The sequence below is a fragment of the Eleutherodactylus coqui genome, chromosome 8 (assembly GCF_035609145.1).
Source record: "Eleutherodactylus coqui strain aEleCoq1 chromosome 8, aEleCoq1.hap1, whole genome shotgun sequence".
Taxonomy (NCBI): Eukaryota; Metazoa; Chordata; class Amphibia; order Anura; family Eleutherodactylidae; genus Eleutherodactylus; species Eleutherodactylus coqui.
Genome location: NC_089844.1, coordinates 34,347,308 through 34,365,335, shown reverse-complemented (window position 1 = coordinate 34,365,335; position 18,028 = coordinate 34,347,308). Strand labels below are relative to the sequence as shown.

Sequence of the window (18,028 nt, the reverse complement as noted above, 5' to 3'; positions counted from 1 at the left end):
ATCATGCTGTCTAAGATTTCCATAGCGATTCTCCGCTTGCGGGATCTAAATTGCCTGATTCTCCGTGGTGAGCCTATTTGTCAGATAGGCTCAGCGCGGAGAGCTGTCAGCTCTCACCTGCTTCCCGGGCGGAGATCTACCGCGGGATATCGCTACGCTCGTGGACAGGCAGCCTTAATTGCACTGTGAGGGCTGATTCACATGAACATATTTGCACTGTGTATTACGCTTGCAATATTTGCGTGAGCAATACACAATGAATAGAACCATTAATTTCAGTGGGCTCAGTGTGTACCGCACCGATGTGAATGGCCCCCGGCAGCGCAGCAAATACAGTAAACAGTGCAGATACGTGCAAGATAGCGTGATCTTCACTACGCAAAAAGTTAGGCTATCACAAGCGTTTTTGCGCATACACTTGTCTGAAAGAGCCCTAAAGGCCCATTTACATGGAGCGATAATCGCTCAAAAATTACTAAAAAGCGATCGTTTGAGTGATAATCGTTGCGTCTAAACGTGCGGCCATTGTGCACTTTTCGTGCACTGCTAGCTGATCAGTAAATTCAAGCCAGCCTTAAAATCGTCTTGTGGTCTTATCAGGACTGCACGCTGAGTTCTCCGCGGGTAGTGCTGATAGTATTGTTCCAGCTATTTAACCCATCGGAGAACAAAGGAGCTGAAAGCAGATAAGAGCCCTCCGACTATTAATTGCATTCAGCTAAAGGCTTTGTTTGCACGCTAATAAGCTATTAAGTAGCTGAGTAGCTACTTAATAGTTCATGCAAAATGATCGCTCAAAGCTGTCACGAGGGGTGCATTCACACGAACGTATATCTGCTCGGTTTTCACGCCGAGCCGATATACGTTGTCCTCATGTGCAGGGGGGGGAGGCTGGAACAGCCCAGGAGCAGGAACTGAGCTCCCGCCCCCTCTCAGCCTTCTCCCCACCCCCTCTCCGCCCCTCTGCACTATTTGCAATGAGAGGAGGCAAGACAGGGGTGGGGCTAAGTGCCGTGAATTAGCCACGCCCCCGTCCCGCCTCTCCCCATTGCAAATAGTGCAGAGGGGCGGAGAGGAGGCAGAGAGGGGGCAGGAGCTCAGTTCCTGCTCCTGGGCTCTTCCAGCCTCCCCCCCTGCACACGAGGATGACGTATATCGGCTTGGCGTGAAAACCGAGCCGATATACGTTCGTGTGAATGCACCCTTACACTGTTGTTTGAGCGATTTTTGAGCGGTCATCCGTCTGTGTAAATGTACCTTACATCTAACCTGCTGTTTTGCTGCATTTCTGCGAAGTTTGAATACACACTTAGGCCTCATTCACACAAACTAATTTGAACAAATTTCCTGATGCTGAAAATTCTATGTTTTGCCCTATCTTTGGACCAAAAAACGCTGGAGCCTCCATAGACTTCTATGGGAACTGCAAAAAAATAGAGGGGGCTGGAAGTTTAGCTGGACAGCAAAAGAATCACCAGAATAGAAACCGCTCATTCTGAGTGACTCTCCATCCTGGATCTTAGATGGTGCTCCCAAGTGGTAGACTCCAATCTACAGTATAACGTCCATATGCCCTAATAGGACATATAAACAGGTGTAATCCAAGCATTGCAGCTGACTTACTGATTTAGATTTCTTTTGTGCCTTTTGTATATGATAGGGTTTTTACGCCATGTCATTGCCATGGATCCCATCATGTACATGTAGTGCATAAAAACAGCCAGAGGGGTTGCCGGCTCTGGGTTACCAGTATTAGCTGAGCCTGGACATTCTCAGCCATATATTACCTGCGTAGGCAGGTATAACTTCCAGTCCTAGTGATGAGATGTGGGTGAATGACGCAGCTTCACCTTTGAGTTATAGCCTCATTGTGTGTATTGGTGTGTGTGGGGGGGTAGTATATGGCGGTTGCTGTCCTGAGACACAATGTCTGCACATCTCTGCGTGGGGTACTGTTTAGCCGACCATGCTTCCCACATCTATTCTCTACTGTCAAGTGGTTTTAGCTGAGTGCATTGGGATTGGGGGAGGGGGGATTGGGAAAAACATTAACAAACCCAATGCTGCTAATTTTCCGTGTGGATTTGCACACAGATATAGTCGCACGCAGGTGTGTCAGGTATTTGCTGACCTCTTCCACGTTGCAGAAATTCCCAATTGGATTTTTAAACTTTCAGTGTGCTAATTCATGTCACAGATTCATTACCAATTTTGACCAATTGGGAAAATCAAAATTTGCAATAAAATGTATTGCTGCAGATTTTTTGCGCATTACCTGTAAATCTATAGATTGCGAAACCATAGATTTTTATTCATTCATTTTACTTTTTGTTTAATTTGTAGGAAAATCAGAATAAGCAGAGTATTACAGCTTGCGGCCATGTCAGATTGGGACCAGAGTGATGTCACGGAATCAGCTCTGATCCACATGCTGGTACATGCTAAGAGTCATTCCTGCATTGGACTTCGACACAGGCACTTCTCTGCTAGTTTGTGGATGGATTGGTTAACTGGCAGGCCAGCCAATCATCATGTGTCTGTACACATTTATTTCAGGCTCCTCCTCATTGAGGACGCCAGTTATACTTTTAGCCTGCAGGTGTTTCTGGTTAAATCGGCAGCTCCTGACCTGATGAGTCTGTTTGGTGTTAAAGGGGTTGTCCCGCGCCGAAACGGGTTTTTTTTTTTTTTTCAACCCCCCCCCCCCCCCCCCCCCCCGTTCGGCGCGAGACAACCCCGATGCAGGGGTTAAAAAAGATCACCGGAGAGTGCTTACCTGAATCCCCGCACTCCGGTGACTTCTTACTTACCTGATGAAGATGGCCGCGGGGATCTTCTCACTCGGTGGACCGCAGAGCTTCTGTGCGGTCCATTGCCGATTCCAGCCTCCTGATTGGCTGGAATCGGCACGTGACAGGGCGGAGCTACATGGAGCTACACGGAGCCCCATTCAGAAAAGAAGAAGACCCGGACTGCGCAAGCGCGGCTAATTTGGCCATTAGACGGCGAAAATTAGTCGGCTCAATGGAAACGAGGACGCTAGCAATGGAGCAGGTAAGTGAAAAACTTCTTATAACTTCTGTATGGCTCATAATTAATGCACAATGTACATTACAAAGTGCATTAATATGGCCATACAGAAGTGTATAGACCCACTTGCTGCCGCGGGACAACCCCTTTAAGGATATTTGGGGTGCTGTAACATCTATCTCCTGGCTTGTTGCTATTTCTGCATTTGTATTCCCTCTGATTCATTAAGCGCGTATTTTGCTTCTATACCAACTATATTGTTATTTATTGTAGCAATCATTATCTCTGTTTCCAAATAGGAAAAGTCAGAGTTGCCCTACGTTCCTAACATCAGGGCAAGTGCTTTGCTTTTAGGTAGGGTCTCATCATATTAGAAGGTTACAGTTAGATTTCCTGTTTCCCCGCTTTTTGGATTCATTATAAATATTTTAGGTTTTCCACATTATTATACTGGGTGTATATTAATTCTTTAGGACAAAATATTGTGTCCAGTATGGATCAGGTGTCTTGCATCCAGCTTCCATGTAACAATAGGGATTGGAAATTAACCCCTAAGTCATTGATATGGTGAAAGGGGTTGTCCGAGATAAATGCTTTATGTAAAAACAGGTCCCCCATGGGTGAAACATAATAGAGAGCTCATACTCACCTCTCCCCGAAACCTGCAAGCCCCTTACTGGTGGCTCTGGGTATCTGTTGTGATGTAATGCATAGGTTGGATTCTCACATGCTGGAATCCTGGCAGAAATCTCGCATTTTAGCAGCAGCATAAAACCTAGAGATTTCCGCCAGGAAGGCACTGCTTCAAAACCATAGAGAAGAGCGCGGTCGCAGCGTAAAAAAAAATGGACATGCTTCGGCTGGCGGATCTGCGCCGCAACACCGGCTTCTGCCGGGTTTGCAGCTGAAGATTCGACAACCTGTGTGGATGAGATTACTGAGAAATCTCTTTCACATGGCCGGCTAACCCCAGGATTAGCGGCCGCAGGTAGATTTGCCGTGGCTAGATTCCAGACGGAATTTCCGTGGCAAATCCGCCCAGTGTGAGCCCAGCCTTACAAGTGGCAGCAGTCTGTGTGCAGGACGCCCTGAGTGCGATAGCCAATGACAGAACTTAGCACTCAATCTCCAACAACACCTTTAACCAAAGTCAGCTCTAAAAGAGTACATTTTAACACTATATGACAGATTTTAAAATGTCATAATGTGTGCAAGATACCTGGTGCAAAGTACATTCTTCATTATTTATGACCTGTGCCATCATTACTCTTTTTCTGTACCATGTACAACAGATTTAAAGAATATTATGTATCAGAGGTGGATCTGAGCAACTTTCATATTGACTTGCTCCATTTTTTGGTGGAAGATACGGGTAAATATACAGGACAGTCATGGGTGCATCGAGTATGTTGTGATTGGTGCTACATGAATTATAGGGTGCATCAAATTTATTTTTCCAAAGTGTCAATGTGGCAACTGCATTGACTAAAGTGATCCAATATGTGGAAGCGCCAGATATGCTCCATTAGCCATATTTACTACATCTATAGAAACCTATAGGAATAATGCCATTGATTCCTTTTAGTGGATATTTCCTGGTATGAGGTAGAGGTAACACATGAATGAGGTAGAGGTAACAATGAAATTATAACTGTTGTAATAAACACTATTACCATGTGGCGGTTGCGGCTCCTCCCGGGGCGGCGGGGTGCTGGGTCCCGCGGTCAGGGCTGCCTGGCTGGCGGTGTGCTGGTGGCTCGCGGCGCCATGCGCGCGCAACGGTGAGTGCAGCTGCCATGCACTAGCTTCCTTTTTATATTGTCTGTTGGGAGTTAGCTTCTCCCTCTCTCCGCCCCTGGGCAGAGGCTTTTGTTTATAAGTCTGGCAGTGACTTGCAATCACTGCCAGTTATTGGTTTCCCTCAGTGAGTTAGCTAGCCTGCCTCTATCGGTCTCCTGCTCTTGTCAGCTTGTTTGCTATTTCTGCCAGGTTATTCCATCTGCCTCAGGTCTGCTTTGTATTTTTGTGTTGGTTTATTACATCTGCCTTTTCTGTCGTTATTCTGCCCTTTCCATCCAGGTACGCCAGCGTCCATACTTGGTCCCTAGCGAGAGTAGGGAACGCCGCCCAGTTGCCTGCCTGGGTTCAGCTAGGAGTGGGGGCAAGTAGGCAGGGACAGGCATTGTGGGTGAGATCTGGGCAACCCGGGCTGGCGTATCAAGGGCAGTATACCGTAACAAACACTTTTTAATATTAAAGCCTCTGACCTTTTTATAATTGGAGCTTCCTTGTATAGAAATTATCCTTGTGACCCCGGAGTGCAGCATAAAATCATGTGGTAAATTTTCTGAGGATCAGCTTCAATCCACATTTGATGGAAAAAATCTAGCGATCTGAACGACTTCCAATGAGGAATGGTCATTGGTGCTAGACTAGCCGGGGCTAGGATTTCTCTGGTGTGATCAAGGAAAACATCCAGTGAATTCAAATCCTGTAGATGGAAACAACTTTTTCCCAAAAGGGGTCAGAGGAGGATTTCAGGACTTGTACTGATGCTGCACAGTCCCCCAAATTGCAGCCAAATACAACTCTAGTGCTCCAACTGACATGTCTGAACACACCACACGCCGATCCTTAGCACGGATGGGCTATGACAGCGGGTGCCCAGATCCAGTGGCATCCTGCTGTATAAGAAAAAGAGAAAGGAGCCAATGAGGTAAAAATCATATCACTGAGCAGCGGAAAAACAGACAAATGCAGATTTCTGTTGCGCCGTGCTGATAGGAGGTCAGAAATTGTCACAAGCAGCATGAATCGATGACCCCTTCCTGCCAGGCTGATGGAGTAAGAACTTGTTTACATGAGTGTATTTGCGCAGCGTATTACTTGGGCAGTTTTTGCTCCTGTAATACGCAGTGAATAGAACCAATTGCTTTCAATGGGTTCTTTCACATAAGAAAGATTATTTTTCAAGCGATGTTCAATCGCATGACAAACTACACGGCATGCCCTAGTTTGGTGCACTGCAGTATGAATTAACCCTTTCCAATCCACTGTCTGACGTCTAAAGACATTCTGATTAAAGGCTGTCCAGCTCCGATGTCGGAAGACGTCTGGCAGGGTATTCTTACTGTATATTACTGGCTCCGTTGCTGGGGGGCCTCTCCAGCATGTCCCATACTGCAGTACTGGCTCTAGCCAGCAGATGGCGCCATTATATAATGGCAGAAAGAGAAAGCCCCATAGGAAACCCTGAATCCAAAATTGGATTGCAAAGGGTTAAAGAGAATGGGCCAGTGCAAATATGCAGGAAACCTGCATATTTGCAAATACATGGGCCCTTTTGCGTACTTTTTTGTGTGTGCAAATACACACTTTATTAATGTGCACTAAAACAAGAGCGGGCGTAATACATGGGCGTAAATTATTTTCAGACGTGAACATAAGCTGCATATTTAAGTGATTGATATGCGCTTACGTTCTTATAAATGACCCCTAGTGGTGTGGAGTTTTTCTTGGCACACCCTGCATCCTCTGATACCTATGGTTGGACACCACAGTGAATTGCTGAAGGCCCAACAATATCCAATGCGCTACAAGATGGAGTCTCTAATAAAGTGGTGAATTTGTGTATATTGGTCATGATTTCTTTTGATAGGTAAAACATTAGAGGTTTATATAGGCAGTGATTCATATGCGTGCAGCTCTTCCTTCCAGTAGTTAACCCTTTATGGGATACACAAGTACGTGTTTCAGAGTCTGCAGGCCGGGGAGCAGGACCATTTCCAATCATACGTCGCTGTGAGGCATCTTGTCATGAGCTTCCCCTCTTCTTTATCTCATTGAGGCGATTACATCTCCCTTTTGTTCCTGATGTGTCTGTCCATGTAATGAAAGATTAATTTCCCCATTGATGGAGCTGGCTCCCGGAATCAAGAGACTCATCTCAATAAATCAAAGAAGTGATTAGGGCTTCATCAGCAGAGAAGCATCCTTTTTATGTCCTGCCTGACCTATTGCAACTGTTGCATCAAAGCCCAGTCATCTCTAATGGTGAAGGGGACCCTATCTGTTTAACCGCTTGGCTGCTGGTGGGCGTCTCTATGGCTCGTGGCGCAGGTATTTTCCACCTTTCCGGCGAGCAGCAGGTTAAACGGAGTGTCCTGAGCCGCCTGTGGCAACAATCTGTCACCGCTGAGTAAGATGTGACTCATGGGAATGGTGTTTAAAGCTCCCTGATGTACTTATGGAGCCGCCCATCACACACAGGCCTGGGGGCACAAAAAAGCTTAACTGCCTCCCCATGTCACGAGCCAGGCATGTTAGAGCAGGGAAAGCACTACTGCTCCAGGCTGGCTGCAGTTCTTCACCCTTGACTGGATTTCTGTGCCTCTTGCCCTCCGCCTCATTGATATTTGCAGCATTGTGGCAGCTGGGGAGGTCAGTCATGGAGGTGGCAGGTACAAGCATCAAGGCCAACTGCCCCAAAACTGTGTACAGAAGCAAAAGTGCTTTAGACGTGAATGGCTGCAGATTCTTGTCATCACCTTGATCCTCGCTGGCATCGTGTCAGCATTTCAGTCATAACTCATTATTTCCGCTTTTATGGGTAAATGAGGGTGTGTAAGTCTGGTGAATGTGAAGGAGTAGGGACCGATGTGATATTAACTGCAGTAGGAAATATAGATAACAAATTGCTAATAATAAACTTCCAGTTTCTATACCTGTCATGTCCTTAACGATGCCATAGATTGTTTTAAGATTATGTTGGTTGCCATATTTGCCATCCATATGTTCTGATACAGAGTACAAAGTCCAGTAATATAAGTCATTTCTAACCATAATGTACACGAATATAGCTAGTATAATACCGCCTCTATGTACAAGAATATAACTACTATAATACTGTGCCTATGTACAAGAATATAACTACTATAATACTGCCTCCTATGTACAAGAATATAACTACTATAACAATGCACCTATGTACAAGAATATAACTACCATAATACTGCCCCCTACGTACAAGAATATAACTACTATAATACTGCCCCCTATGTACAAGAATATAACTACTATAATACTGCCCCCTATGTAAAAGATCATAACTGCTATAATACTGTCCCCTAGGTACCAGAATATAACTACTATAATACTGCCCCCTATGTACAAGAATATAATTACTATAATACTGCCCCCTGTGTACAAGAATAAAACTACTATAATACTGCCCCTATGTACAAGAATATAACTACTATAATACTGCCCCTATGTACAAGTATATAACTACTATAATACTGCCCCTGTGTACAAGAATATAACTGCTATAATACTGCCCCCTATGTACAAGAATATAACTACTATAATACTGCTCCTATGTACAAGAATATAACTACTATAATACTGCCCCCTATATACAAGAATATAACTACTATAATACTGCTCCTATGTACAAGAATATAACTACTATAATACTGCCTCCTATGTACAAGAATATAACTACTATAAAACTGCCCCCTATGTACAAGAATACAACTACTATAATACTGCCCCTTATGTACAAGAATATAACTACTATAATACTGCTCCTATGTACAAGAATATAACTACTATAATACTGCCCCTTATGTACAAGAATATAACTACTATAATACTGCTCCTATGTACAAGAATATAATTACTATAATACTGCTCCTATGTACAAGAATATAACTACTATAATACTGCTCCTATGTACAAGAATATAACTACTATAATACTGCCCCCTATGTAAAAGATCATAACTGCTATAATACTGTCCCCTAGGTACCAGAATATAACTACTATAATACTGCCCCCTATGTACAAGAATATAATTACTATAATACTGCCCCCTGTGTACAAGAATATAACTACTATAATACTGCCCCTATGTACAAGAATATAACTACTATAATACTGCCCCTATGTACAAGTATATAACTACTATAATACTGCTCCTATGTACAAGAATATAACTACTATAATACTGCCCCCTATGTACAAGAATATAACTACTATAATACTGCTCCTATGTACAAGAATATAACTACTATAATACTGCCCCCTATATACAAGAATATAACTGCTATAATACTGTCCCCTAGGTACCAGAATATAACTACTATAATACTGCCTCCTATGTACAAGAATATAATTACTATAATACTGCCCCCTGTGTACAAGAATATAACTACTATAATACTGCCCTTTATGTACAAGAATATAACTACTATAATACTGCCCCTATGTACAAGTATATAACTACTATAATACTGCTCCTATTACAAGAATATAACTGCTATAATACTGCCCCCTATGTACAAGAATATAACTACTATAATACTGCTCCTATGTACAAGAATATAACTACTATAATACTGCCCCCTATATACAAGAATATAACTACTATAATACTGCTCCTATGTACAAGAATATAACTACTATAATACTGCCTCCTATGTAATAGAATATAACTACTATAAAACTGCCCCCTATGTACAAGAATACAACTACTATAATACTGCCCCTTATGTACAAGAATATAACTACTATAATACTGCTCCTATGTACAAGAATATAACTACTATAATACTGCCCCTTATGTACAAGAATATAACTACTATAATACTGCTCCTATGTACAAGAATATAATTACTATAATACTGCTCCTATGTACAAGAATATAACTACTATAATACTGCTCCTATGTACAAGAATATAACTACTATAATACTGCCCCCTATGTAAAAGATCATAACTGCTATAATACTGTCCCCTAGGTACCAGAATATAACTACTATAATACTGCCCCCTATGTACAAGAATATAATTACTATAATACTGCCCCCTGTGTACAAGAATATAACTACTATAATACTGCCCCTATGTACAAGAATATAACTACTATAATACTGCCCCTATGTACAAGTATATAACTACTATAATACTGCTCCTATGTACAAGAATATAACTACTATAATACTGCCCCCTATGTAGAAGAATATAACTACTATAATAATGCTCCTATGTACAAGAATATAACTACTATAATACTGCCCCCTATATACAAGAATATAACTACTATAATACTGCTCCTATGTACAAGAATATAACTACTATAATACTGCCTCCTATGTACAAGAATATAACTACTATAAAACTGCCCCCTATGTACAAGAATACAACTACTATAATACTGCCCCTTATGTACAAGAATATAACTACTATAATACTGCTCCTATGTACAAGAATATAACTACTATAATACTGCCCCTTATGTACAAGAATATAACTACTATAATACTGCTCCTATGTACAAGAATATAATTACTATAATACTGCTCCTATGTACAAGAATATAACTACTATAATACTGCTCCTATGTACAAGAATATAACTACTATAATACTGCTCCTATGTACAAGAATATAACTACTATAATACTGCTCCTATGTACAAGAATATAACTACTATAATACTGCTCCTATGTACAAGAATATAATTACTATAATACTGCTCCTATGTACAAGAATATAACTACTATAATACTGCTCCTATGTACAAGAATATAACTACTATAATACTGCTCCTATGTACAAGAATATAACTACTATAATACTGCTCCTATGTACAAGAATATAATTACTATAATACTGCTCCTATGTACAAGATTATAACTACTATAATACTGCTCCTATGTACAAGAATATAACTACTATAATACTGCTCCTATGTACAAGAATATAACTACTATAATACTGCTCCTATGTACAAGAATATAACTACTATAATACTGCTCCTATGTACAAGAATATAACTACTATAATACTGCTCCTATGTACAAGAATATAATTACTATAATACTGCTCCTATATACAAGAATATAACTACTATAATACTGCCTCCTATGTACAAGAATATAACTACTATAATACTGTCCCCTCTGTACAAAAATATAACTACTATAATACTGCTCCCTATATACAATAATATAACTACTATAATACTGCTCCGTATGTACAAGAATATAACTACTATAATACTGCCCTCTATGTACAAGAATATAACTACTTTAACACTGCCCCCTATGTACAAGAATATAACTAATATAATACTGCTTCTATGTACAAGAATATAACTACTAAAATACTGCCCTCCTATGTACAAGAATATAAGTACTATAAAACTGCCCCCTATGTACAAGAATACAACTACTATAATACTGCCCCTTATGTACAAGAATATAACTACTATAATACTGCTCCTATGTACAAGAATATAACTACTATAATACTGCCCCTTATGTACAAGAATATAACTACTATAATACTGCTCCTATGTACAAGAATATAATTACTATAATACTGCTCCTATGTACAAGAATATAATTACTGTAATACTGCTCCTATGTACAAGATTATAACTACTATAATACTGCTCCTATGTACAAGAATATAACTACTATAATACTGCTCCTATGTACAAGAATATAACTACTATAATACTGCTCCTATGTACAAGAATATAACTACTATAATACTGCTCCTATGTACAAGAATATAACTACTATAATACTGCTCCTATGTACAAGAATATAATTACTATAATACTGCTCCTATGTACAAGAATATAACTACTATATTACTGCTCCTATGTACAAGAATATAATTACTATAATACTGCTCCTATATACAAGAATATAACTACTATAATACTGCCTCCTATGTACAAGAATATAACTACTATAATACTGTCCCCTCTGTACAAAAATATAACTACTATAATACTGCTCCCTATATACAATAATATAACTACTATAATACTGCTCCGTATGTACAAGAATATAACTACTATAATACTGCCCTCTATGTACAAGAATATAACTACTTTAACACTGCCCCCTATGTACAAGAATATAAGTAATATAATACTGCTTCTATGTACAAGAATATAACTACTATAATACCGCTCCCTACGTACAAAAATATAACTACTATAATACTGCCCCCTATGTACAAGAATATAATTACTGTAATACTGCCCCCTATGTACAAGAATATATCTACTATAATATTGTCCCCTATGTACAAGAATATAACTACTATAATACTGCCTCCTATGTACAAGAATATATCTACTATAATATTGTCCCCTATGTACAAGAATATAACTACTATAATACTGCATACTATGTACAAGAATATAACTACTATAATACTGCATACTATGTACAAGAATATAACTACTATAATACTGATCCCTATGTACAAGAAAATAACTACTATAATACTGCCTCCTATGTACAAGAATATAACTATTATAATACTGCCCCATATGTACAAGAATATAACTACTATAATACTGCCGCCTATGTACAAGAATATAGCTACTATAATACTGCCGCCTATGTACAAGAATATAATTACTATAATACTGCTTCTTTGTACAAGAATATAACTACTAGAATACTGGTCCCTATGTACAAGCATATAACTACTAGAATACTGGTCCTATATACAAGAATATAACTACTATAATACTGCCCCCTATGTATAAGAATATAACTACTATAATACTGGTCCCTATGTATAAGAATATAACTACTATAATACTGGTCCCTATGTACAAGAATATAACTACTATAATACTGCCCCCTATGTACAAGAATATAACTACTATAATCCTGCCCCCTATGTACAAGAATATAACTACTATAATACTGCTCCCTATATACAACAATATAACTACTATAATACTGCCTCCTATGTACAAGAATATAACTACTATAATACTGCCCCCTATGTACAAGAATATAACTACTATAATACTGCCCCATGTGTACAAGAATATAAGTACTATAATACTGCCTCCTATGTACAAGAATATAACTACTATAATACTGCCCCCTATGTACAAGAATATAACTACTATAATACTTATTTGGAATATTAGGCTACCTGTCCACGTCATGGGGGAGGAGGGGGAGTACTACAAGATCTCCACGATGAGCCTAATAATGATAGGCTCACAGCGGAGAATCACGGCAAATCCCGGCGATTTGAATCACGCAACCGGAGAATCGCTGTGATTCTCCGCTTGTGGACATCGGGCTGCGCTTTCCATAGTTCTCCTATGGAAAGCGTGTCATGCGAACTTCGCATGCGATTTATTGTTGTGGCTCTCGCTATGACATCTTGCCCGTGTAGAGGCAGCCTTAATGAGAACTGGAAGAATATTACTCATCTGTGACTGTAGTGGCCCGAAACATCTGGCGCCTTCCTAATTGTCATACATGGCATGTCTTCTATGTAGATGCACTGTGCAAAGTGTCTAGTCTTCTATTCTGTGTGTTGCACAGGTGCAGCATGTAAGAGGTTAATGTCTGAAAGTGGCTGGGATATGTCTGGAAAAGTATCAACTTATGTCCTGTCACGTGGTTAATACTCGTATACCCTATATATATGAGTGATTGGCTGCAAGGTGTGGTCTTTCATCATCTTCTACGGTTGAGAGTGGAGTGCCAGTCACATGGGGGTACCTTCAACCCTCGTGTGGTGAAGTGATGGAAGAAGAGGAGAGGTATCCTGTGGCCCTTCATGCCAGGAACCACCTCTGAAGAGAGCTAGGAGTGAGACGTCTGCCGTGCAGTGTTCTACAGCCTCTGAGTGAGTGTCAGTTGGAGTGTTTCCTTTCCCCATCCTCCTCTGGAGTGTTCCCTTTCCAGGAGCAGAGTGCTATGGATAACTTTGGCTGTGGGCCTGGTGTCATCCTGTGCTATCCTCCCCGACCATCGTCTGCTACAGTTACCTCTCCTGCACATGTGAATAAGCTGTACTGTTCTCAAACTGCAGTAAGGTTGCCCAGTCACTGCCCATTCCCAGTAACTGAATTATCAAGTTTCTATCCTGTGTGTGGACTTATTATTTACTCCGCTGAGGATCTGGCCAGTGTGAAGGAACGGTGGCGTCACGCGTGACAATCTCAAGTCTACCACACCAATACATGTAACCGCCACCTGGCGTTGCCTGGAAGAGGCCTAGCGGTGCCTTGGCCGAGGTTGCTTGCGTCCCTCTGGGGAGGAGTCTGGTAGAGCCACCGTGACAAGTGCCAACTCTACCCTGCCAGCTCCTCAGTTTGGGCCTCGTGTCTTGGTCACCGTTGGGACACCACATGACTAGAGTTGTTCTTTATAATAGTCACATCTTATAATACAAGTGTTTGCAGTCTTCAGTCTGGAATGAATTGTTTACAGCCTCAGTAAACACGCTGTACAGCCTGTGGTGCTGCGTACACTCCCGACTCCTGACCCCGCTTGGGGTGGTGGTTGGCAATGTGTTATTATCTCCTGGTAGTGGATGGATTGTGTCTCGCCGCTGTAGACGGCTGATGGTTATAATTACACACAATTATCCGTCAGAACCAGCACCTCTCCTCGCTGTATAAACACCGCTGTTCGCGCAGTCCTGTATCTGCTACTATGTCATATTATAGATAAATTATCTCCCCATCTTGTTGGTTTACTGAATAATGCCAACATGTGAATAATTGGTCAAAATAATTGTATTATTCTCTGTTTTAGTGTTCCTTCAGACAAACGTATGCGCAAATGCACACGCTTCAGCGCAGCGTATTTGTGCTGTGAACACGGTTGATTTGCACATGTATGTGCACATTTTACTGTACTTTGTTGCGCACGCTGGTCCTGTTCACATGTGCGCGGAGGCCCTCCCCCCCCCGTCCCGATTGAACAGGTTATTTAGCCTAATGAGTTCCAGGTGTGTTCATTCTTACGCGGTTTTGCGCAGTATCTCGTGCATCCTGTTATGCATTGCTTACACATTTGCGCACCCCTCATAGACTTCTGTGGGGTCCTTCATGCACAAATGCACACAAAATAAAGCAAGTTGTATTTTTTTGCGCAAGTGAGAAATGTTCGCGCAAAAAATAGGGAAATGAGAATGAACCCATTGGTATCTATGGCTTCTATTCTCTGCGTATTGCATGCGCAAATACGTCCGTGTGAAGGAACCCTTAGGCCACTCTCACACATGCGCTTTTTACCGCGATTGTACGAAATGGCAACCAATCATGGCACAGCTTTCATTTTACATCAGCAATAATTCAGCTCTCATTTCTCATACTGCTAAGGTAAAATGAAAGCTGTGCTGTGATTGGTTGGTCTGTTTTATACTGCTGAGGTTAAATAAAAGCTACGCTGTGATTGCTTGCTATTCCTTATACTGCTGAGGTAAAATGAAAGCTGCGCTGTGATTGGTTGGTCTGTTTTATACTGCTGAGGTAAAATGAAAGCTGCGCTGTGATTGGTTGGTCTGTTTTATACTGCTGAGGTAAAATGAAAGCTGTGCTGTGATTGGTTGGTCTGTTTTATACTGCTGAGGTTAAATAAAAGCTACGCTGTGATTGCTTGCTATTCCTTATACTGCTGAGGTAAAATGAAAGCTGCACTGTGATTGGTTGGTCTGTTTTATACTGCTGAGGTAAAATGAAAGCTGCGCTGTGATTGGTTGGTCTGTTTTATACTGCTGAGGTAAAACGAAAGCTGCACTGTGATTGGTTGGTCTGTTTTATACTGCTGAGGTAAAATGAAAGCTGCGCTGTGATTGGTTGGTCTGTTTTATACTGCTGAGGTAAAATGAAAGCTGTGCTTTGATTGGTTGCTATTTCTTAGACCGCCTGCAGACAGCCGGGTCGGATCCGGCAGCGAGAATTCTCGCAGCAGGACGCGACACGAGCGCCTGCAGAGAGCAGCTCGGAACTCACCTGTTCCCGCAGCTCTGGCACAGAAATAGAGCATGCCGCTGTTTGTTTTCTGTATGGGATTTCACACAGACAAACCGCGGCCGTCTGCATAGGATTGCATATTATAATGCAATCCTATGCAGGAGTGTACGGGCAGAAATTCTGCGGGGAATCCCGCCGCAAAATTTCTGCCCGTCTGCAGGTGGCCCTATACTGCTGAGGTAAAATGAAAGCTGCGCTGTGATTGGTTGGTATTTCTTATATTACTGAGGTGAAATGAATGCTGCGCTGTGATTGGTTGTTATTTTTTATACTGCTTACGTAAAATGAAAGCTGCGCTGTGATTGGTTGCCATGAGCAACAAAGACAGATTTTTTTATTTGACAGCTTTCAGAAGACAGTGGCGCCGGCCTAGTTTTCCGTGGCCCACCTTGTACAGATATATTACCGCATAAGCTGGAAGACAATAGTGTTCACCCTTCCGGCTCCCATAGATATGGTTACCAGAGAGCTTTACCCATTGCTCTATAAGGTGAACGTTTGACGGTTTCATTTTTTATGGGCTGAGTTATATTTTGTAGGTGGCACTATTTGGGGTTCATATACTTCATTAGCTTGTATTTTCTTTGGGGGAGGGGATGAATAGCGGGGCCATCATGGGTGTTTTTGCTTTTTTTATGCTTGCTATACAGTAAAGAATGACAAGTTAACTAAGTTTTGCAGGAAAATTAGCAGGAAAACTTTCAACTTTTCAACACATGCGCCAAAATTTAAAACGATGAGCGCAATCTTCAAGCCTCCATATTTTAAAATGATATATTGTCAAGTCAGAGAATGTCCTGCGTTTTGCCTAATAATTTCATTCTTTTTCGTTTAGACCAGCGCTTCCGAATTCAAGTCCTCAAGGCGCCCCGACAGGTCGTGTTTTCAGGATTCCCTCAGTCCTGCACAGGTGATGTAATTATTGTCAGCGTCCTGATGCAATGCTCCACACCTTAAGCTAATAGTTAATTGGGGTTATACCAGACATAGCTGTGTAATCTCTGAAGTGCCCTTCTGAACGGTCCTCTGAACTGCCATTACAAGACTATACTATAGTCATTAAGCAGTTAATAACTGACTACGTGCACTTTTCACACACACACCAGTAGGTGGCATTGTCTTATGTTAGTAAAATATTATGAGTTGAATATTCCACATCTGTCTGATATACTTAGCATTTCAATTATTCACTAATTTCAAAATCTCTGATTACGGTCAGTGAATGAAATATTCTTATTTACCTTCATAGAAGTAACGATGGAAGAATTGTAGAAGGTGATGAGGAGAAATCAAATCTGTTTAATAGTTTTTCCTCTCCAGTGTATTCACAGAGGAAAATGGAATGTCAGGTGAAATGCAGAGTGATAAAGTAAACTCTCCATTCAATATCAGCAGTCTAAGGGCTTATTCAGATGGGCGTATATCAGTCGGGTTTTCACGCCCGGCCAATATATGCTGCCCCTCTCTGCAAGTGGAGGAGGCGGGCCGGGAGCAGTGCACTGAGCTCCCGCTCCCTTTCTGTCCCTCGGCACTGTTTGCAATTGGAGGGGCGGGATGGAGGTGGAGCTAAGTTCCGTAAACAGTTCAAACAGTAGCGAGGGGCGGAGGGGGGGCCGGTGCTCAGGGCACTAGCTCCCAGCCCGGCTTGTCTGCTCCCCTTGCTGAGAGGGGCAGTGTATATCGGCTGGACGTGAAAACCTGACCGATATATGCCCCCTCAGAATAAGCCTTAACGCAGGAAGAAGCGTGGAGTTGCCTTAGGGATTCCTTACACTGGCGATCGCAATATTGCCACGAGAAAATCGTGGAAAAGTCACAACGTTTTTCCTGCAATTTTTTGAGTGTCAGAGCTGCAGTTTTGCCACGCTCTTTCAGTGCGAAAGTCAATAGGACTTTCTAATGTTAAAATTGCATTGCAAGTTCGTGCTACACGATGCAATTAAATGGAATCTCCATAGAGAAACACGGGAGATTAAAATAAATAAATAAAAATCGCACATCGCAGAAAGAAAGGACGTGTCTCGATTTTTTTTTTCCCCACAACATTGCATGAGTGAAAATATCGTAAATGTGAGGGCTTATTTAGACGACCGTATGTCGACTCGGTTTTCATGCCGAGCCAATATACGGTGTCCTTGTCTGCAGGGCGGGGAGGATGGAAGAGACAGGAGCAGGA

At 41.5% G+C, this 18,028-nt stretch overlaps 1 protein-coding gene across 1 annotated transcript in view; it reads left to right on the top strand.

Annotated features, from left to right (window-relative positions):
* Positions 1–18,028, top strand: part of TYW5 (tRNA-yW synthesizing protein 5) — a 964,030-nt gene that overhangs the window by 289,626 nt on the left and 656,376 nt on the right. The gene's annotated exons all lie outside the window — the stretch shown is intronic.